Source organism: Chinchilla lanigera, unplaced genomic scaffold (genome assembly GCF_000276665.1).
Source record: "Chinchilla lanigera isolate Chin_1 unplaced genomic scaffold, ChiLan1.0 scaffold00001, whole genome shotgun sequence".
Classification (NCBI taxonomy): Eukaryota; Metazoa; Chordata; class Mammalia; order Rodentia; family Chinchillidae; genus Chinchilla; species Chinchilla lanigera.
In genome coordinates, this window is record NW_004955402.1 from 19,763,524 (window position 1) to 19,786,440 (window position 22,917).

Sequence of the window (22,917 nt, forward strand, 5' to 3'; positions counted from 1 at the left end):
GGAAACCTGAGTACCAATAGTTAAGGTTATTTTCATGGATTTTATTCACTCATATAAGCACACTGGATTTTTCATACATCTCTACTTGTTTTATAGTGGATCTGGGCACAAATAGGCTAAGGCTGTGTTTGGGGACCTAGCCAAATCTTCACCTGTCTACTTTGTCTGTAGCCTTCCTCCTAGAGAAGAGGTCTTCATGGGTCATTCAGGCAGTAGTTTCTTTCAGAGATTTGGAAGTTGTAGCCAGAGCATTCCTAGAATATCAAGTGTCATATGGTGTTTCATTACAGCACCATCAAACTCTGAATGATATACTTGTGGGCAAGTACATGGCAAAGCTGCAAGTCTGTAACCCCTTCTGTCAGTTTACAGTGGAGAGGGCCCTAGGAAAGAAAGGGGACCAGGTCTGGCAGCAGACTTGCAGACAAAATACTATTATTTCCAGTAGGAACATGCTTACCAATGGCATGCTCTTAGCAGGATGAACTTGGTTGTCTGAACTTGGTTGTTCCTTATGAAAAAGCAATCTAGAGTCTATGCATTCAGGGCCATGGATACTGGGAAATGTCCTGTAAGCAACGGAACCAACTGAGGATAGCATCAACATGCTACATGACCAAAACGGCCTTCTGTGTAGGCGACGGGATCATACACATTGCTTAGTGATATCCCCTTGTAGATCTGAGATCAGGATACATCCAACGTGGCAAAAAATATCACTTAGGGAACTGAATAGATGCTACTGAACCTCTCCTGATTCACCTAATTCTCATTGTGTTCTGGGGATTATTAGAAAAGTTTGATGCCGTGGGTTAGATATCTTTTGTGTAAGTTTGTTATGATAGTTTGGTCTTGTTTTACCTCAATTTGTCATTTTTTCCTGAGAATGTTGTCAGTTGGGGACTTTTGAATTAGTCTGAGCTCTACTAACTTATTATATTACCTTAGTATACAGCTTAATCCCTGTGATTTAGTTTTTCTCCATGTGAATTGATAACTCTGTCAACTATTGAAACTTATATTACTTTAATATACATCTTAAATTTAGTGATTCAGTATTTCTATATGACATAAGACTAATAAGTAACTATTAGATTCACTCCTTTTGTCCCAGAATCTGTGAAAATTAAATAATTATTATGATAATAATTTTCGTAGGGTATATCCTTGAGAGGAATCAGGAATACAAAATGAACTGTCACATTTTACTAGTGTCTCAGACGTTCCTAAGGAGAAGTTACACCCAGAAACCTGAGTGCCACTCAGTTTCACCTTCATTCTTCAATGCCACAGCTTTATTTCAGGAGCTTTATAAAAAAAACTTCTTCCTCTGGAATTATTCTTTTTTTTATCTTTTTTTGTTTTTGGAGACACGGTCTCACTGTGAAGTTCAGGCTGGGCTTGAGCTCCTTTGTAGCTCATGCTGGTCTCAAACTCGCAACCATCCTTCTGCCCCATCCTCCTGAGTGCTAGCATTACAAAAGTGTGCCACCATGCCCAGCCCAGGAATTATACATTTTTAAGAATCAAGTGTCACTGGGCATGGTGGCACATGCCTGTAATCTCAGCATTCAGGAGGCTGGGGCAGGAATGTTGCCATGAGTTAGAAACCAGCCTGGACTACATAGTGAGACCCTGTTTCAAAAAAAAAAGAAAACCAAATGTCTTTCAGCATGCCACATACCAGTCATTTTCATAGAAACATAGAGCAACAGAATTAAAGAACTAAAGGTAGAATGGCAATAGTGGTAATGCAGATGAAGGTCCATCCTTCCAGATGTTGGAACTGAAACTTAGAAAGGTCATAGCACCTTCCCAACCCTTCCAACATAGCTATTATTAGAATTTTATCTAGGTTTTGTACCATCCTTCTGATTATAGTCTTCATTGTCCTTTCTCCTTGTGGGAACTGCCCACCCCTTTTTCTCACTGTATGTGGTGCTAGTGGTAATGACTCGAACCCCAGCTCCAGAAGTGTATATGTGCTCCAAATCTCAGGAGACTACTACATCTTCCTATAGGTTCAGGCATGGAATTGTGGAATGGTTTGGGGCAGGAAGAGTCACACAGAGATTTCTGCCAGAGCCGTTGTGGAAGAGGAGCTCTGTTTATGCTGAGGATGTTCAGTGGGGAAGACATGGGTGAGTCTGCGATTGCAGGTACCAGCCTGTGGGGAGAACAAACTTGAGAATGGAGCACCTTACAGAATAAGGAGAGAGAGAGAGAGAGAGAGAGAGAGAGAGAGAGAGAGGGTGTGAGAGACACTGACCTTGATAAGCCAGCTGAACTCTGATTTCTCAGCTATATGAGGCAATGAATGAATTCTCTTTTTGCTTAAGTGCGTTTGATTTGAATTTCTTTTTCCATGTAATAAGAAGTGTTCTGACTTATACATCATGTCTTCTGATTTCAAGCTCTATTATAAAATTTCTAGCATTTTTATTGGTATGAAAAATGTTCATTTTTGCAAGGAGAAGACACCATGCAATAGCATATGTTTAATCCTGTAGATTCAAATACTGTACAGCTTTCGATGAACAAAATAACTTTTTCCAAATTATTTAAGCAAGTGAAAAATTTACCTCTACTCAAATCATTCAGATATAGCTTTCTGTTGTAGGAATTATGTCATTTTTTTTTTTTTTTTTGAGACAAGGTCTTGTTGTGTAGTCCAGGCTAGCCCTGAACTCACTGTGTAGCCCAGGTTGGCCCTCAAACTCATAGTGATCCTCCTGCCTCAGCCTCCTGACTGCTGGAATTACAGGTGTGCACCATCACACCCAGTGATTTCCTTTGTTCATATCTACCTGTCACTAGATTGAAACAGTTTTCATCTTTCCATCTATAACAACCAGTAAAAATAATGCTTATAGCTAACAACACACATATTAACATACATTGATGTTCATCATATATGCCAGGCACAGACATGTATGTTTTACTTGCTTAATCTCAAAATAACTCTAAGAAGTGCATACCATCTTATTGATGGGGAAATGTGCCCACATTCATAGCTCATCAGTGGTGGAGGGGGATTAGAACCTGCAGAGCCCCTGTACTACTGTGGCTTGTATTAATTTTCATGATTTATAGTTATACTCAACAAATACTTGTTAAGTTTATGATTATGTTCAATAAATACTTGTTAAGTGAAATAATAAGTATCTCTGACACGGGGGTAGGAAGTTTTTATGATGCCTGTTTTACATTTGGGAAACTGCGCTGATGTTAAGATGAACTAAAGTCTGCATCTCCTGCCCCTTATGGGGCCCTCCTTCCATTACATAAGGAGGAGCAATGAATCAAAAATATAGGCAAATATTTTTAATGAAATTTCAGATAAGATTTGTGGTTCATAAGTACAACTACTTTCACGAAAACCCATCTTCTACATTAAAACATTTTAGAAAACTATCTTCTTTTTTAATACATAGAAATAATAATGAGAAAGCCACTTAAAATACAAAAAAAAAAATCTCAGCATTTTCCCAAAGAATGAAGAAAAGAATTAATATGGGTGAAGGGTGATCAGTTCCACATAAATATAGCAGGTGGCATTATTTACATTGCCATATATCATGTTAATAACTTGAAAACAAGCTAAACTGAATATAAACTATTTCTTTTATTTGTAATTTAGAAAGCCTAGAATAAGGGGCTCTAAGACAAAGATGGGCCATGTTCTCCATGAAAGATTCCTGGAAACTGAAAAATAAGGTCTTTTAACATTTTGTGATATAACTGTTTTTCTTGGCTTAAGCGTAGGTTTTAAAAAATGGTGCTCATTGTTTTGCTTGTAGTTCTTTTATGCATGGACAACCGTGCTGATGATGCATTCAGTTTAGGAGAATTTTCCAATTGAAAAAGTGCTCTGGAGAAGTTTAAGCGCCATGAATCACCCAAACCTCATCTAAGTCTCGTGAAGGCAAAGGCTGTGAAAGGCAGTCACAGAGAGAAGACATATTGTAGTTGTGCTGCCTGATTCAACAAAATAGAAAAATATTTTGTAAAGACATGAGAATTTCAGGCATCTGGCAGAGTGGGAAGGATAAATGTCATATTCCATCAGAAAGGCAAAAATGAGTGACCTGCTGCTCACCCTCCTTCCTCCTCCGTTTCCCTCTCTGAGGGGCAGACCTGGAAGTCCCAGTCTCATTCATATGTGAAACACAGCCCAAAGTCTCCTGGTTACAGTTAGGAAAGCACTAGAAATGCAATGGGGCATTTCCCCCTGATTATTTCCTAATGGCTTTTGGACATCCAAACAGTTTTGATCAGGTAAGTCAATACATTTTTCTAATGTGAAGGAAGTAGATTGCTCATAATAATAATGTTGCAGCAGCAGCAGCAGCAGCAGCAGCAGCAGCAGCAGCAGCAGCAGCAAAAATCTTCTGTTCCGAGGGGTTGGCTGTCTGCATCCTCATCTGTGCAGAAGAGACCTAGAGTCTGAATGAGTTCATCTTTTCCATTTGTCTGCTCTTTAAGTTAGCACTTAATTCTGAATCAAACATTTATTTTATTTCTTAATTATTTAAATATCATAAATATGTGTGATACCTGAGTCTCCTATTACCATCCATACTAGCCCTTAACATTTCCTTAAAAATATTCTCTTTAGAGGCCTTGAACTCTTTCCTTTCTCCTATCTCTGTGTCCTCACTCCATTGTGTGTGAAGTTTCACCCTGAGAAAGGTCTTACATGTGTGGACCTCCTGGTGGCCTGCTGGAGTCCAGAACCCCTTGTCAGCAGAGGGGAAGATATAGGGAGATACTTCCCTTGTCTGTTTGGCTTTGTCTGTATCAACCCTGTTCCTAGTTTAAAGAAAGGATACTATGGGCGGCTCTATAGGTGACTTGATGGATTTGTGGTCATTTTCCAATATTTCCCCTTGATCCCTGCCTTTTCGCTCCTAAGCCCTTAGAGAGACATGCCTGGGGGTGTTTTTCCAAAGTGCCTAGTAGACTCTCTAGAATTTGGAAAGTGGTGCTCTGCAGAGTGTGTGTATGTGTGTGTGTTTGTACAGGGGTAGATCAAAGCCAGGCCACTGGGCAGTTGGGGCTCTGGGCTTTTGAAATCTCTATGTCCAAGGAAACTTGCGTCCTCAAAGCCACCTCAGCCTGCAGCTGACAGCCCATGGAGCAGCGCGAGAGTGGAGACTCACTTTGCCTCCCTTCAGCTGAAAAACAGTGGTTGATCTGCTCACTCAGTTTATTCCACAGGGCTCTCCATTTTGCTATTAATAGTGCATTTTCTTATCATCATCTCTTAATTTATTGCCAATAATTTCATTGTTTCCCAAAGGCTAAATAAAAATGTAAAGAAAGGCTGCCAGTTTGACTGGCTGTGGGGAGTTACTGACCAGTGAAAAGCATCCTCAAATCTCCTTAGGTCACTTAAGCCTCCTTGGGTTCTTTATGAACAGTTCTAACGGTGACAGGGAGATGGAAACATCAGCCCTTTTGTGGCTTATGTCTAGCTGTCCTTTTAACGACTCATGCAGTCATAGGGGCTGTTTTTTCAGAGGTGTGATTGATTCATGGTGCAATGCTAGGATTAAGAGCACTGGGATTAAGGGTGTGTGATTACTACATTAATCCACTGATTAATTTGGCATCTGCCCTAAACTGGGTAGCCTAGATAGAATAGAAAAGGAGCAGAAAGAAGCAGCTGTGCTTACTTGTTAGTTTGTTTGCTTGCTTTGCTCTCTTCTGCCTGCCATCAACAATTTCTCCTCTCTGATGCCTCTCTGCAAAGCTATCCTGCCTTGGAGCCAGCCCACTAAACTGAAATCTCTGCAAACTGTGAGCCAAATAAACCTCTCCCCTTTTAACTTTGGGGGTTGGATATTTTGTGTCAGCAACACAAAAAGTATCCAAGACAAGCCCCAAGCCTCCTAGTTGAGTAGTGACTGTGGGCTGTGGACACAGGCAATAAAAATGGCGAACCCATGAACCCCTCTGTTTCCTGACTGTATCATCAGCTCCAAATGGGGCTATGGCTGTGCTGTATGTTGTAGAGGCAGATGTAATCTGAACTGTAAGCTTCATTTTCCTTTGCCAACAAACAAAATCACTACTCTCTCCAGATTGCACTTCTAGTATGCCCCAACTGTGAAAAAATTTAAGAGGTGATAGTTTGAGTACAGAGCACAAAGTGACTCAACTTTATGTGTGCCTGCTTTGTTGTCCCAAACAAACCTTCCTCTGTATGCCTGTTTCCATTGTCTAGAGTTGTGTACGTAGTCCTTAATAGATGATTGTTAGACAGTGGTGTGTTACCCAGTGACTATATGTACAACCAAGACTAACACATATACCTATGAGGGGTTGGATCTTAATAATAATATAGCAAATTGAGTATGGGGCACATGACTATAATCCCACAACTCCAGAAGGCTGAGGCAGGATGATGGCAAGTTTGAGGCAGCTAGGGGAACTTAACACTCTAGCGTGACCCTGTCTCAAAGATAGAAAGGGAGGAAAAAGATAGAAAGGGATGGGGATGTAGTTCAGTGTGAAGGACCCTGGTTCAATCCATAGTATTGCAACAAAGCAAAACAAAAACAAACAAAAGAGGTAAACAGGAAAACTATGGTGTAATGACAAGCACAAGTTGTATTAAAGGGCCTGGGTTCATTCTCCATTTATGCTACTGACAACCTGTGAGGCTTGCTTAACCTGTTTCTTCTTTAAGGTAGTGGGTTCCTCCTAGGGAACAGGGATAATACCGCTCCTTATCTCACAATGTGATGGTTGTAAGTTCAAAGCCAATGAGATAATGCCTATGGAAACACTTCAGAAAATGTCGAGCACACTGCAGGAAGTAGTTGTTATGATGATTATTATTACTACAATACACTTCGTGTAATTATTCTCAGACTCTCCATATGTACTCAGCTAGGTCCTATGTATTTTTAACAAGAATTTGAAAAAATTGAAGGCACAGCTTTTCCCTTCTATTCTATCTTTAATAAAATGAAACTCACATTCACCTGTTCATCTTCTTCGACAATCAGTGAACTATATGCAGAATCAAGGAGAAGTACAGCTGATGCCCATTTTTCCCAGCAGTCATGTTCTAAAAATTTGCCACCAACAGTGTGTATTGCTCCAGAGGAAATTCAAGGTTAGGTTCTGGATTGACATGTTGGCAATCCATTAATACAGTTTATGTGTGTCTTTGTTACTCAGTGTATACAAAGTTGGTTTATTAGCTCATGGTCAACAGCACTACAACTTAATCTTGAATAAGGCTTATCTAACAGATTTATTTTTTTCATAAGGAACATGACAACCATTTTGTGCTTGCAAACACCAGAAAATATTTCAGTACTGTGTTTAGGGGCCATTTTAAGCAGCAGAATCACCAAAGAAGTACAAGTGGGCAAAAGGCACTAAATAAACCATGAAAATGGTAGATCAGAGCTGAAACAAGAAGGTAGAGTATGGCCTCGTTCAGCCTTAACTGGAAAGTGCATGCCGGGCAACTCAGGTTTCCTTTAGCACTTTGTGTGTGTGTACAAATGACCACAGAAGTGGTGTGAGTACTGATTTTGGAGGTGCAAATAAACTTTAGTGAGTCAGTGGATTTACAAATATGGAATCTGTGAACCAGAATGGTGTCACCTTTGAAGGGTAGAATTAGAATTGACTGGTTAAAATTATGGGAGAACAGTATTCAGGTCACTTCAAAAAAAGAAAGAAAAATGCTTCACTATAATTATAATTGTCCAGCAAGATCACAGACTTGCCAGTGAGCCCCTATCATTGTGTATGTTCTGGTAGAAGAAGGATGTTTTCCATTGACTTGGGAAAATAATTTGGATCCTGAAAGGAGGTCATAAGCTGGAAGATGAGTGAGTGATGACAGAAGAATTTCTTGAAAAGCCAAATACAGTTGCCATCATTATTGATCAAAAATCAATCTCCATTGTCTTATACCAAAAACGGAATTTCAATCTGGCCAGTATCTAGCACTATAAAAAAAAAACAAACCAGTGCTCTTTCACATGGGAATGTGTGCATAAATGTCCTTTATTCTTGTAGGCTATCAAGTCTTAGAAGCCACAAGCAGCACTTAGTACATTACAGAAGAGTGATGAGGAGAATGCTGAGAGAAGGAAGGGTCATTGAACTGGAAGAGTAAATTCTCCAGTAAATCATTTGAACATAAAAGACAGAAAGTTCTCTGGGAAGAAGTCACTTTCAGAAGGTGCATAATCAAAGCAGGAAGAGAGGAAATATCTCTGTGCAGGTTGCAAAACTCTGAAGAGCTACACTAACAGACAGCAATCTGTGCCCCTGTATTTACAAATAATAAACAAAATGATACCTAAATAAAACTAGTTTAATAATCAGATACTTCATTAAGGCCATGCAGAAAAATTTTATGCGTACATTTAAAATGTAATTTCAGAAACTGGATTAGGGAAGAGAGGCCACGTAGAAATATTTTTTTTCCTCAAGTTCGCACAAAGAGGCAAGGAAAATTCCAGAAACATTCAACTGAGGACTGATTTTTTTTTTTTTTAGGCATAACCAGTAAAAGTGGCAGCAAATTCTTTCATTCCTATCCCAGGCTGGTTTGTCTCCTTGCCCTAGATTATGGAGGCCCTCATGTTTGATTTTGCTTGGATTTCACAGGTTGTGGACCAGTGGGAAGTTGGCCAACCTCCACTCATGGGTCAGCTGGGTTTCTGTATTTCCCCTTCTTTTCCCAGTTGCATCTCCGAAGGGTACCTGGTGGCCATGCAGATTCTCTAAATTTCATGGTTTTTGTTTGTTCTCAATTCCATATATGGGAGAGTCCGTCATAGGTCCCAGAAAGATAGTCCAGCTCCCAGTTGACGGTGGCCTGGGACTCACCCTTGTCTGCTTCCCCAGTGTGCTGTTGGTTTGGATGTCCCTGAGCTGTTTAGTTCAGGTTCTATTTCACACTTTGCCTTTGAATTCTGTTCATTTCTTTCTTTTTTTTTCTCTCTCTCTTTCTTTCTTTCTTTCTTTCTTTTTTTGTCTTTTTGAGACAGGGTCTCGTTATGAAGTTCAGGTTGGACTTGAGCTCACTTTGTAGCCCAGGCTGGTCTTGAACTCGCAACAATCTGACTGCTGGAATTACAGGCATGTGCCACCATGCCCAGCAAATTCTGTTCACTTCTAAAAGCTGAGCTTCCTTGTTCTTGCTTTCAAGCCTAACTATGTATTAGGGGAAAACATAATTTAAAATTTTTATATATTTGCAGCAGGGACAGGGATGATTTCCTGCTTCTTCCCAGGATGCCATAATAAAGTGAACAATTCTTCCCAAACCTCATTGTTAGCACTGAAAAATCATAGTGATTACCCATGTTCTCTTCACCTAGATTTAGCAGTTGTTAACATATGTTCACATTTCCTCTCTGCCTTTCTATGCTTACAATTTGCTGAACTATTTGAAAGTTACTGTAGATATCACACCATAACTCAGAAATACTTCTGTACCTATACTGACTAAAGGTATTCTCCTCATAAACACTAATCTTAGTCTCTAGAACATCTCCATAATTTTTTACTTTTCACGATACTGCTTTTCTTGCAGGCTGGTATCTTTTAGAATCTTTTTCATTCTGCACTTTGGTTTCTTCATATGATTTTTTTCTATTGTTATAAAATATACCTAACATAAAACTTACCATTTTAATTACTTTCAGCAGCATTAATATTCACATTGCTGTGTAATCATTATCACCATCTACTTCCATAATTTTTTTCTCATTCAAAACTGAAACTCTACGCCCATTAAATAATAACTCCCCATTGTGTCCTCCTACTGACCCTGATGGCCACCATTCTATTTTCTGTCACTACAAAGTTGAGTATTCTAGGACATTTAGACAAATGGAATCACGTAGTACCTGTCCCACGTAGTCTGGCTTGCTTTTAACGTAATGTCTTGCTAGTTCATCCATACTGAAACGTGTGTTGGAATTTCATTCTTTTTTTCTTCTTTTTTGCTGGGGTGGGGATCAAACCCAGAGCCTCATGCATGCTAAGTAATCAGTCTACCATTAAGTTACACCCACATTAGGCATTTTATTCTGTTGAAGGTTCACATAATGTTCTATGGTATGTAGAGCTATATTTTATTTATCCATCCATCCATCCATCCATCTATCCATAGGTAAGTATTTGGGTTATTTCCATTTTTTGCAAATATCTTTTTGAGTCCCTGAAATTTAATTTCATGATTCCACTTCAGTTTTACTGAAGTTACATAATTCTTTTTGCACTACAATCACATTATGTGACAGCTATTAGCTTTCCTGTTAATGATGCTAACTTTGACCAGTTGGCTAAGGTGGCAATCATCAAATCTCTCCATTGTAAAAGTACTTTTGTCTTTTTGTAATTAATAAGAAGTCTATGAGGTCATATTTTGAGATATGTGTATACTGTTTTTTCAAAAAGCCATCATTCATTGATTTTAGCATTTGTTAATGATTCTTATTGGAATTATTATGCAGATGGTTACAAAACTGTGATTTTCTAATTTAGTCATTCCTTCTAAATTTATGAGTTGGCAGTTTTGCATAAATAAGAGCTTCCTTCTCTCTTTTTGAGAATTAGTGGTGAACTTTTTATTCAGTCACTTACAATCCACTATTTGCAATACCATCTTCATTTTGCAAATTGATCTTAGTGTGCCTAGTAGAAGACCTTTGACACTGACAATGAATGTTAGCTCACAAGGTTCATAGAACTTGATATGTGAGAAAATGTACAATGTCTGGATCATGGTTTGTGCCCGAGAGTAGCTATTATTACTTTCATAGCTGAAAAGAGCCCTGTAGGGGTATACTCACTTGAATATGTTATAGCTCCTTGTGTCAAATAAAGTCCTAGGAAAATATCAACAAACATGCCCACCTGATTTTGACAAAGGTGCAAAAGTAATTAAAGGATGAAAGGTGCTGATGCAACTGTATATGCATAGGCAAAGAAAAAAATCCTTGACCTCAATTTCACACTTGATACCAAAATTAAATGCATCATGGACTCAAATGTAAAACATAAAACTGTAAAACTTACAGAAAAATCACAGGAGAAAATCTTCAGCATCTAGAGTTAAAAAGGAGTTCTCAGACTTTACACCCAACAGCACAATCCTAAAAGGGAAAAATTTATAAATTGAATTTTGTTTTGTGAAAGATTCTCTTAAGAGAATGAAAAGATGAAGATATAGACCAAGAAAAATAATTACAAATTACATTTCTAACAAAAGCTATTATCTGAAATATATAAAGAACTCTCAAAACCCAATAGTTAGTTTAAAAATATTTTAAAAATCCAATAAAATGCAGAAAAGACATAAAAAGACATTTCACTGAAAAGCATTTCAAATGGTAAGTAAAGATGAAAAAGTACTCAGCATCACTAGCCATTAGGGACATGCAAATTCGAGCCACAAGAGCTATGACTACCTATTAGAATGGCAGAAGTGAAACAGTGATACCACCAAATGCTCTCAAGGATGTGGAGAAATGGACATTATTGGTGGAAATACATTATGCTATAGGCTGTTTGGAAATTATTTAACAGTTCCTCAAAATCTATTCATACAACTACCAAGTGACCCTGCAATTATGCCCTGGGCACTTGTCTGAAAACCTGAAAACTTATGTCCACATAAATACTTGTCTTGGATGTTTAAAGTAGCTTTAGTCATAATATCCCCAAACTACAAACACCCAGATATCCTTCAATGAATGGAGGTTAAAACATTCTTTGGTACATCCATACCATGGGATAATACTCAGTAATTAACAGGAATAACTATTGATATTTATAGCAATCTAGGGAAATCACCAAAGAACAATGCTGAGTGAAAGAAACACATCACAAAAGATTGCATACTATATACATCTGTTTGTGTCACACCCTTGAAATGACAAAGTTAAAGAAATGGAGAAGAGATGAGGAGTTACCAAGGGTTAAGGAAGATGCGGAGGTAGATGTGGGAGAATGGGAATGGAGGGAAATGGGTGTAGCCTTGAGGGATCCTCTTAGTGATAGAGATATTCTGGACCTTGATTATATTGATGCCAATGTTGCTGGGATATTATATTATTGTATTATATTACATATTATAGTTTTATAAGATGTTATGATTAGGTGCACTAGGTACCTGGCATCTCTATTATTTTTTACAGCTGGTCTGAATATACAACTATGTCAGTATAAAAAGTTTAATTAAAATGTTGTATTCTCATATCGCACTCTTAGAAATTCTGATTAAGTCAGTATTTTAGTTACTTTTCTCATTCCTGAGACAAAATACCCAATATCCACAAATTAAATGCAGAAATGTTTATTTTAGCTCACAGTTTGTAGAGATTTCTGCTCATAATCACCTGGCTCCAAGGCAGAGTGGCGTGGCAGAGGGTCATGGCATAGGAGAACAGTCCATGGCAGGGTAGGCACTAGGCAACAACGCCTTCTGATGTTTATCCCATCCAGGCTACCAGCCTATTGGGTGGTGCCACCCACACACAGGGTGGGCCTTCCCATCATCCACTCCCAGAATTATGCTGAACCAATCAGTGGAATAATTCGTTATCAAAGTTTTAATACATATTCACACATTTAAAATCTCTATTTATGCAACACTAGCTCTAGCCACCTCCAAAGCCCCACCTGTATAAATGTATAAGGCATTTGGGGGACACCTAGCTATAAGTCACAACAATCAGATTATCAAAACCCCTAGGGAAATGCACTTCCAATAACACTGTATGTGATTTTGATGATGCATAGAATACACTCCACAAAACACCAGTCTATGCCATGTGCCTTTTCAATGGAAATAGGTAAGAGATGTCCTTCTGATGTTTCCAATTCAAATTTAACACCACAGGGTTGTTTTCCTTACCATGTCTCGCTGTGTATTTTTATCTTTTATCCTTTGCAGTGAAAATTTGTATTTCTAAAAATATTAATGGATTTCCTTATCTGTTTCACCTTCCAATACGCAGATAACAATTTGAAATTGGCTGAGCGTGGTGGTGCACACCTCTAATATCAGCAGTTGGGCGACTGAGGCAGCAGGATTGCTGTAAGTTTGAGACCAGTCTGGGCTACACGGTCAGTTCAAGCCTATTCTGAACTACCAAGGAAATCCTGTCTCATGAATAACAACCAAAAAATTTCTTCTGTACCAATTCATCAGAAATGCACATGCTTAGTAAATATTTGATGCTTTAAGTCTGACTGAATATTATCACTCAAAGCCTGAAAGAAAAAAAAATTACAGAAGGATCAAATTCAAATATCTTGCATTCAAACTCTGATGTACATTTGTTTATTTTCCATTACATTTTATAAAAAGTGTAAGGTAACTACCTTCATTGGATAACTTTTAAAGGAAAGGCAGTGCCCTCTAAACTAATGGGATAGCCTTTCCTGATAAAAGCTTTCATTTCAAAGCAAATGACTTTTATACTATTTCTTTAAGATCCTAATTTTTCCCCCGAATATATTCAAGCATAATCTTCAAAATATTGTTTAGCTTGCATCTTTGGGAATATCTATTCCTTTGCAGTAAAATCTTTACCCTCATTGTGAACTGATCTCAAAATTTCTTCCATGGCCAGCTGGCCCTCTCTAGAGAGCCTGTAGTCAGAATTGTTTCACTTGAGTGTCTCCAAGCAGCACACATCCTGGGAAAACTTGATACTGCTCACAGTTGGGATGGCTAGAGAACTAGTGGTAAAACTTATAGAGAATGAATTTCGTATGTGATTGAAAAGAGCTAGAACTTACCAGTTAGACGCAAAATATGTCAATTAACAATTAAGGAGTCAGAATTTTCTTTCAAAAATCATTGTGCAGAACATTAAAATGTATCAAAAGATGTGTAATTAACAAAATAGAGTGCTTAGAAATAACTCTATGCACTTACAGCCAACTTGTTCTTGACAAAGTCACCAAAAACATACATGAGAGGAATGACAGCCTCTTCGATAAAATTAGCAATTCACATGCAGAAGATGGAAATTTTATCTTTCACCCTATATAAAAATAAACTCAAAGTAGACATAAGACTTGCAGTTGTAAAACTGCTAGAATAATACTTAGGGAAAACACTACAAGACATTGGCATAGGCAATGGATTTTTGGATAAAAATTCTGAAACAAGAAATAAATGCAAAAGAAATAGATGTGTGATATCAAACTAAGAAGCATCTGCATAGCAAAGGAATCAACCAACAGGGGGAAAAGATAACCCATAGGATGAGAGAAAATTTTTGCAAACTATCCATCTGGAAAAGGACAAATGTCCAGAATGTATAGGAAACACAAAATTTCAGCAACAAAAATTAAAATAGCCCAATTTAAAAATAGGCAAATGATATAAAGACATTTCTCAAAAGAAGAAATTCAAATGATCAACAAATTTAGGAAAAAATGCTCAACTTAACTAGCCATCAGAAAATGCTAGTCAAAGCTGCAACAAGATATTCTCTTACCTCAGAATAGCTACCATAAAAAACAAAAAAACAAAAAAACAAAAAAAGAAATACTGACAAGGATGTGGAAGAAAGTGAACTCTTATCCGCTGCTGGAAAAGAAATAAATTAATAAGCCACGAGGGTAAACAGTATGAAGCTTCTTTAATAACTAAAAATAGATCTACGTATAATAGAGCTATCTCACTTCTGGGTGTGTATCCAAAGGACGTGATACTAACAAGTTAAAGACACACTCACTCCCTCATATTGGTTATGGCACTATTCACAGTTCTTAACACAGGGAGTCAACCTAGATGCTAGTCAATGGATGAATGGATAAACAATGAATGAATGGATACACAGTGGAATAGTATTCCGCCACAAAATGAATCAAATCCTGTCATTTGTAGCAAATACATAAAATGGACGAAATCATGTTAAGGGAAATAAGTCGGACATAGAAAGGCAAATATTTCATGTTCTATTTTATATATGAATGTGAAAAGGGTTGAATGTATTATGGTGATTATTAAGAGCATAGAGGGAGGTTAGATAACAGGTAACCAGTTAAAAGTAATAGGTTATAGTGTTCTACAAAGCAGTGCTGCCAGTGGTGGGCCCTGTAGTTTACAATAACCTTGTGTATATTTTATGAATAACTGAAACAGAGGAATTTGAAGTAATATAAAGATAAAGATGATGGAAAGTTAATTACCCTGATTTGATCAGTATCTAATTTATACAAGTACACATATTGAAAAGTTGCATTATATCCCACAAATGTGTGTAATTATTCCATTAACCAAAAATTTAAAAAAATATTTGAAAGGCTGGAAATGTTGACTACCTTGATTTGATCTTTATACACTGTGTACATGTATCCAATTATTGCATGGTACCTCAGTATTAGTCAGTTTTCCTGTTGCTAAAACACAATATCCAACACTCACAACTTTAATTTAGCTCATGGTTTCAGAAGATTCAGTACATGGTCAGCAGGCTCCAAGGCAAAAACCTCATGGTAAAAGGGCCTGGTGGAGCAAAGCTGTTCAGTCTATGGTGGTCAGAAAGCAGGGAAAGGCAACAGTGCCAGGGAAGAATGGGCCAGGGACAATGTATAGCACCCAACATCACTCTGTCATGATCCAACTAGACTCGCCTAGGACATGTATAAGTAGTCTGCTAGGCATTTTTCAACTCAGTGAACTTTACATATCAGGATTAATGGATCAATTTCTACAATTTAAAGAATAATTAAGACAAAATTTTTAAAAGAACAGTGAAAAGTGTGTGCAGGTAAGATGTAGTCAAGGAAACTCAATCACTTCTGTTTTAATCTGAAAAATGGGTGTGTAACTGCATCTGTAATGAAACTTAGAGGCAGAAACAAAGATCCTGAGAAAACAGTAAAAGTCAGGGATGTTTCACTGTCTTGAATATCACCTGGTTAACCACAGGACCTTGCTATTTCTGTAACATGAGGATTCCATTATTCTTATACCATCAAAATGCAATGCTGTAAGCTTCCTTTGAATAGGCATTCATAAATATATGCAGTAGTTCAACAATTATAGTCAGGTACAATTTTTCTAGTACCTTCTTTATATTGATGATCAATATAAGGGCCGGGAATATAGCTCAGTGGCTCAAGCACCTGCCTGGCAAGTACAAGGTCCTGAGTTTGATTCCTGGTACCCCCCGCCCCCCAAAATGAATTTCTATGTATTTAATTTCGATACTTTTCCTTCATTAGTATATCTTGGCTTCAGATACATTTTGGAGGTAAAATCCGCAGCATTGCATTTAAATTGTACAAATTTGTCCAACTGTATTCAGAATAAATGTATTTATTACTGATTGATTGATTGAGACAGGGTCTTGGTATGCTGCCCAGTTTGTCTCAAATTCCTGGGCACAAGTTGTCTTTCTGCTTCAGCCTTCCAAATGCTAGGATTACAAGCACATGCCATTGAAGCCAGTTCTAAGGTAATTATTTGATAGGCACTTAAGTTACGTGTGTGTGTGTGTGTGTGTGTGTGTGTGTGTGTGTGTGTTTAGCCAAGAGCAGAAGAGTTAGTTAAAATAATAACATTTATTCAGCTCTGGTTTAAGTGCATTGTATTCAAAAATCTAATTTAAGCTCAAGTTCATTTTCAGATAAGAAAATAGGCTTAGAGAGGTTAAACAACTTGTTCAAGAAATAGGACACTATTAGCTCAGGAAGATGGTACTAAGATTCATCTTCCTGAAGAGAGGAGACAGCATCTTGAGAGCCGCAGATGGGTGAGGTTGACTACTCCTTAGAATGGGGATTGCCTAGTGTTTATATGCTGATTGTCATTATGTGTTTCAAAAGATAATAGTTTTTCAGAAATGCTTATATATGTAAATGTAGCTTGTCCCAAGGAGCAAACTGTGGGAGACCCAATCTCAATCCATATATCATATAGCTCAGCTTCCCTGACCAAGCATGGGAGAAGTGGCCAGTAGGAAAACCTGTGGATAGAAAGCAGAGGAGATTTTCCTCTGTAAGAAAACTTTTGTAAAGTGAAAGCTATTTGAGGCAAGATATAATTATTTGCCCCAGTATAGTTACACATATCCCCATTAAGTTCTACAATAACTTATAGTTATTATAATGTAAGGTTCAACTCCTTTTCCTTCTGTTTGTGTGACGTTACCTCCTGAAGGTTATGAATGGATAAGAACTAGAAACTAGCTCGTAGTATAGAGTCTGAGGCACACATTAAAAAGCATCTCCATTAGGCTCCAGTGTTGCTTGAGGAATAGGAGGATGGACCCAGTAGCTGACAGCAGAAACTTCAGCCAGGAGGGTACATTTTTAAAGAAATACAGTGGCAGAAGAAGTAGGGCTGCAAGTGTCAGTTCTGGAAGTTGGAAATTTCAGAAAGGGGTAATATGTGAGCTGGACAAAGCATCATGTCTGTGAATTTTGAGGCAATATCGGGTCCAGAATACTCTTTAACCATTAAGTGCTTTCCATGGGATAGTCACTCGACTAGGTGTTAAAAGATGAATAAAGCACATCCTCTTCCTTACAACTAAGTGGTGGAAACAAAATCTAAATACTTACAATACAATGCATTGTATAGTGAAGAGGTAGACGCAGGTTTTATAAGTCCAGAGGAAGGCAGTGACTAATCATTTTGGAAAGGCTTCACAAATGAGGCAGGGTAAAAATTGCCTATTTTGGAAAGGATCAAAGCATTTGGCCAGATTAAGAAGAGTGAATGTATTACAGATATAGGAATAGCTTGTAACAGGAAGAAGGGATGAAAACATAATCTTGTATTTGGAGAATGCCAAGTAATTCTAAAGGCTTGGGGTATATAATGCATAGGGCAAGTGAGAAGATACATGACTATGGTGATAACCTATTGACTGTTTATTAAAACATTTGATATCCTAGCTGGTAGGGAGCCACTGACAGTTTTTGACATGGGGTTGACATCTGCTGGGCATGCATTTACCATGAAACTAATGACATTCAAACTTCAGGACCCTTTACTTGCATATGCCTTCTCCTAGGACATTCTAAGCTGTGTGTTCCTGTGGATGTAGGTAGGTCTTTACAAAATTTGAAAAAGACTTTAAAAATTCTTTGTTTTGCAGAGAACTCTGCAAATTGGACAATGTATAAACCATCTAAACCCTGGTCATCTCCTGGCACATCCGTGACTATCCTTGACAATGGGGCGGAGAATGGCTTTTGGGGGAAGAGGTTGGTAGGTTGGGAAGGTCTGAGAGATGACGAGAACTGAACAGAGGTAGTGGTAGAGATGAGCGTGGGAAGGACAGGTTCTTAGCAGGTAGAATCAGCAGGACATGGGACAGATACAGGAATGGAGTGATAATGGCAAAGTTGTCACCAGAGTCCAGGATATAACAGAGCCTGCAGTTTTAGATCACGACAGCTCAGGGATTCAGCAGGCAAGATGAGATCAGGGAATCAGGAAGAATGTATGATCATGGGAGGGACGGAAGGCAGCTCCTTGTGATCTGGGATCTGAAGTCAGCACTTCCTGAACTCAGAAGGGAGATGCAGGCCCATTGCCCTTTGTATTTTTGCCACTAGCACCACAGCCTTTTGGAATGATCATGTAATCATTTTGAAGTTTCACAGAGGAAAACCTGGAGATTTTGCTATAAAGATTCCTAAGGGGAATTAAGAAAGACATAGTAGAGGTTTGGGGGCTATTCACTAAAGCACTCCTAATAGCAAGAACCAAAAGAAACTCAGCCGGAATCATTTTATGAATTGCAGGCAAATTGTAAGATTGTATCCAGTCAAGATAATTGGTTTTTAAGTATGTCCTTTCTCTTTCTCCTATTTGATATTATTAACATGAAGTCTTTTGAAGTGTCAACAATTTAAATGTAATTTAATTTCTTTAATGAAATTGTTTAATAATTTGAGAATATCAGAATAGCTCTTGAACAGCAGCCAAGGGAGGAGGGGTGGTGCATTCAGCCTTGGAGGGGAAGGAAGGAAGGTGCCTGAAATCTCTCCAGGGTGACTCTGGTTGATGCCCGTGGAGTCCCTTTGAAAGGGTTTCTGTTTTAAGTTCCCCCTGCTGAACGCAAGGCAACTACACGCATGCCAAATGCCATTCAGAAAATGTGACTTGTATTAGAATAGGCAGCAATCCAATGGTATTGGGTATGGTTTCTCTGCCCACAAAAGTCCAGGATTTAAGTAAAGTTGGAATCTGGAAAACAGATTGTACTGTCACAGCTCCACAGCCTGGTGTTTAAAGACCTTTGCTATTTACTTTTTGCAGAAACAGTGAATCATGTCCAATTCTGCTTAGTTTTTCTTTAATACAGGTCTGAATTTCTCTATTATGTAATTTATGGAGTCAAACTTTGGGACCTGGCAGTAAGAGGATTTTGTATGTAGCTCTATTAAATGTTATTTGTGGTTTTGAACTTTGAACTAAGCCAAACTTCTGGACTGTCTGGAACTTTTGGAATACTAATTCAGCCATTTGTGTACTGCCTATTCCTCCCAGTTTTGTGTCACACGTGATTATCATAATTATGCCACTGATACTTTTCATTGATACTTTCTAAATGATTGAAAATGTGGAGAGGACAGAGGAAAAACCCTTCACACCCTAAAGAATTTCTTGTGATTGACATGAATTAATTGGGAGAATGGAAGACAAACAACTTTTATGGAACATCTCTCATGTATTAAATACTTTAAAATAGTTTTGCATACATTGTCAATTTAATCTTTAGTGAGGGCTACTATAGCTAGGAAGTGCTGAATTTAGATTTTGATTTTACTTCTAACTCTGCATACCAGTAAACCATGTTGCCTCTAGTTAAAATTCTTTATCAGGTTGTTCAACCTAGGAATCCACTAAACTATATTTTTTTCCAGCCTATATTTCTTCATCTCGTCCATAAGAACGTCAAGGGAAGCCCCAGGAAATATTTGATTGAAGTTGGAATAAACTGTTATCTGAATTGTGGTGGTTGAGCTTACATGCCATCTTTACTGACTGGCAGTTATCCAGGAGGTTAATTGCACTGGTTACTTTCTTGTTGCAGGTTCCAAACACTCAGTGCTCACACGTTAAAGGAGGGTAGATGTTCTATGGCTCTCGGTTTCCTATGGGTTCAGGCCGTAGTTGGCAGGCTCCCAGGAAGAAATGGCACGGTGGATGGGTGTGGCAAAGGAGAGAAGCTTACTCCACAACAGCCAGGAAGCAGAGAGTCAGGAGCTGAAGAAGAGAATAGGCCTTTCCAAGTCACTTCCCCAGTGAGCCACCTCCAACCAGGCCTCACCTCCCAGCAGCACGTTCATCGATGGATGAATCCACTGATGTGACGAGTGTAGCATACCCATGGCCCAGTCACCTTCCAAAAGGCCCACTTCTAAATATATGACACATCAGTGGCACATTTTCATTTTATTTTATTTTTAGTTTGTTGAGATAGAATCTCACTCTGTAGTTCAGGTTGGCTTTCAACTCACTATGTAGCCCCAGCTGGCCTCAAATTCACAGTTCTCCTCCTGTCTCAGCCTCCCGAGTGCTGGGGTTATAGGTGTGTGCCACCATGCCTGGCTGGTGAACATTTTAGATCTAACCCATACCATTGGTAGATCATACTTCTGGGTGTGTCTGAGTGAGTCATAGAGGTCTGACCTTTGGTGCTCTATCTGGTCTCCGTTTCCCTTCTCTCTGGCACTCTTTCCATGCCTTGGTTCCCAGCTACTGTGAAATAAGCAGCATTATTCTGTCATACCCACATTAGACATGATGTTCCTGTCTTGGAGTCAGTTTACCATGAACTGGATTCTCTGATATCTTGAGCCAAATAAACCCATCCTCCTTCAAGTTGTGTCTGTTAGGCAGTGTGGCCTGACAATGGGAAGGGTCATAAAAAAGTGATACTGAGACGAAGATAATACTGAATTTGATGATAAAAGAGGTGAAAAAGGGTTTGCTTCTTCAACAGTTAACACTTATTGTTATTATTTTTGGATATTCACTATATTGTATATGACACTTAAATATTAGAATAAATTGAGTATAGTTTTTTGAAATTCATGTAGTAAAATTTATGTATTGTCATGTATCATGTTTAATTTTTTTCCACAGCTGCTTTTTTGAAAATTGAAGGGTATAGAATGATGAAAACTTCTGTGACATCTGAGGCTACTCTACTTTCTCTTGCTACTCTTAGATGTGGTAATAACAGAAATACAATAATATTTAAAATCATATTCTGTATCAGATGTTGTATAAAATGTTTTACTGGTGTTACATATAATCTCCTTTATTTTGGACAACAACCTTCTGGAATACTTCCTATTATTATCCCTATTTTATTGACTAGAAAACAGACGAACAAGTGCCCAAGAGCCATGCTTTGAACCCAGGAAAATGAAGTTTTTCATTGCCTGTGGGTTCTAGCTATTGTGAGAGAATTCTTCATAGGTCTCTTGCATTTGTTTGTTTTGAGAGCAGAGGAACTAACTGTTGTTTTGAATTATCTTTACAGAGAGTTAGTATAATGAACAGTCTCACAAGATATAGTGTCTCACTGCAAAGCAAAGGGCATGTTTGTTTACTATACAGTGTGATAAAGATAATGTTTCTCCTTGGGGCAAAGGTTAGGCAGACGTACTGTCTATTTTGAAAGATTCATACTCCTTATGTGGGGGCAAACATCACCGGGCCCTCATTCCATCACCTGTGGGAACAGGGACTAGGACACTTGTGTCAGTGCTGATCTCGTGCCTAATCCTGTTGCTGTAAGTAATAAAATCTTTCTTTTTCTACGAAACTGTGCAGGCTAACCTGGCAGCTTGCAAGAAGTGTACAATATCAAACCCTTCACAGTTCTCAACTGCCTCTATATAGCAACTGCATGGTCAGTTTCAACTCCTGGTCAGTAGTGGTCCAAATAACATTCTGATGTGGTATGAGAGAGCCTGTTTGTTGCTTTTCACTGATCGAACCAATTATCTTTGCTGAAGTGCTACTAGGTAGTACATTCCTGGTGGTAACCTCTGCTCCTCTATTTTTATTTTGATAAAAGTGGTTGGAAATACTATGCATTTTCAGAGTTTGAGGTGACAGATTTTTGGGTTTGAACAGGTTTCAAGAATATTTCTGAGTTGTATAGAAAGGTTGAACTCCAAAGTTTTATTCAGACTATTTAAAATTTCATGCACATATGTAATCTCTCCCTAAATTTTCTGCTAGCAGCTCAGGCACAGAGCTTACTCAGGACACTGCTTGAAAAAAAAAAAAAACAGCCAAAATATGTGGGTTCCCAGGCAACGTTTGGCCAGTGGCGCTTGGAGCAGATTTCAAATATGGGTGCATGGATTTTCCTTCTTTTTAATTTTGCAACTGAATTAATGGTAATGGATGCAGAAAACTAGCTGGTGGCTGGTTTCAAATAACAATATTGGTTACAGCTGGGCCAGTTCTGGCTTCCTCACTGAGACTTTGCATAGACCAAACTTCAGAGAACATCAGAATTGCTGAAGGGTTTGCTGCTTTAGTGTCCCAGCCTACACCTGGAGAGTATAACCATTAGGTCTAGGACAGCCTAAGAATTTGTACCTCAAGGAACACATTGTGAGGAACACTGCTCTGGACTTTTGCTATGTGACTAAACAGTGCCTGTGGCCCCAGACAGGGAGAAAAAGAACAGTATAGCTCCTTAGCCCCATATTTGCCTTAGGGAAGATGTGAATTTTGTTTTCTAGAAAACTCTTCTACTTTGTGCTGGTTTTTTGGTTTTCACTGTATTCCTATTTTACATCCAAGGGCTGTTCAAAACCCTCAGTGGGCATTCAAATAAAAAACATTATTACAGTAAAAGATATATTGCCATTAATTCCCTTCAAAAATACTCCCTCTTTCTTTGAACACTTGTATCCCAT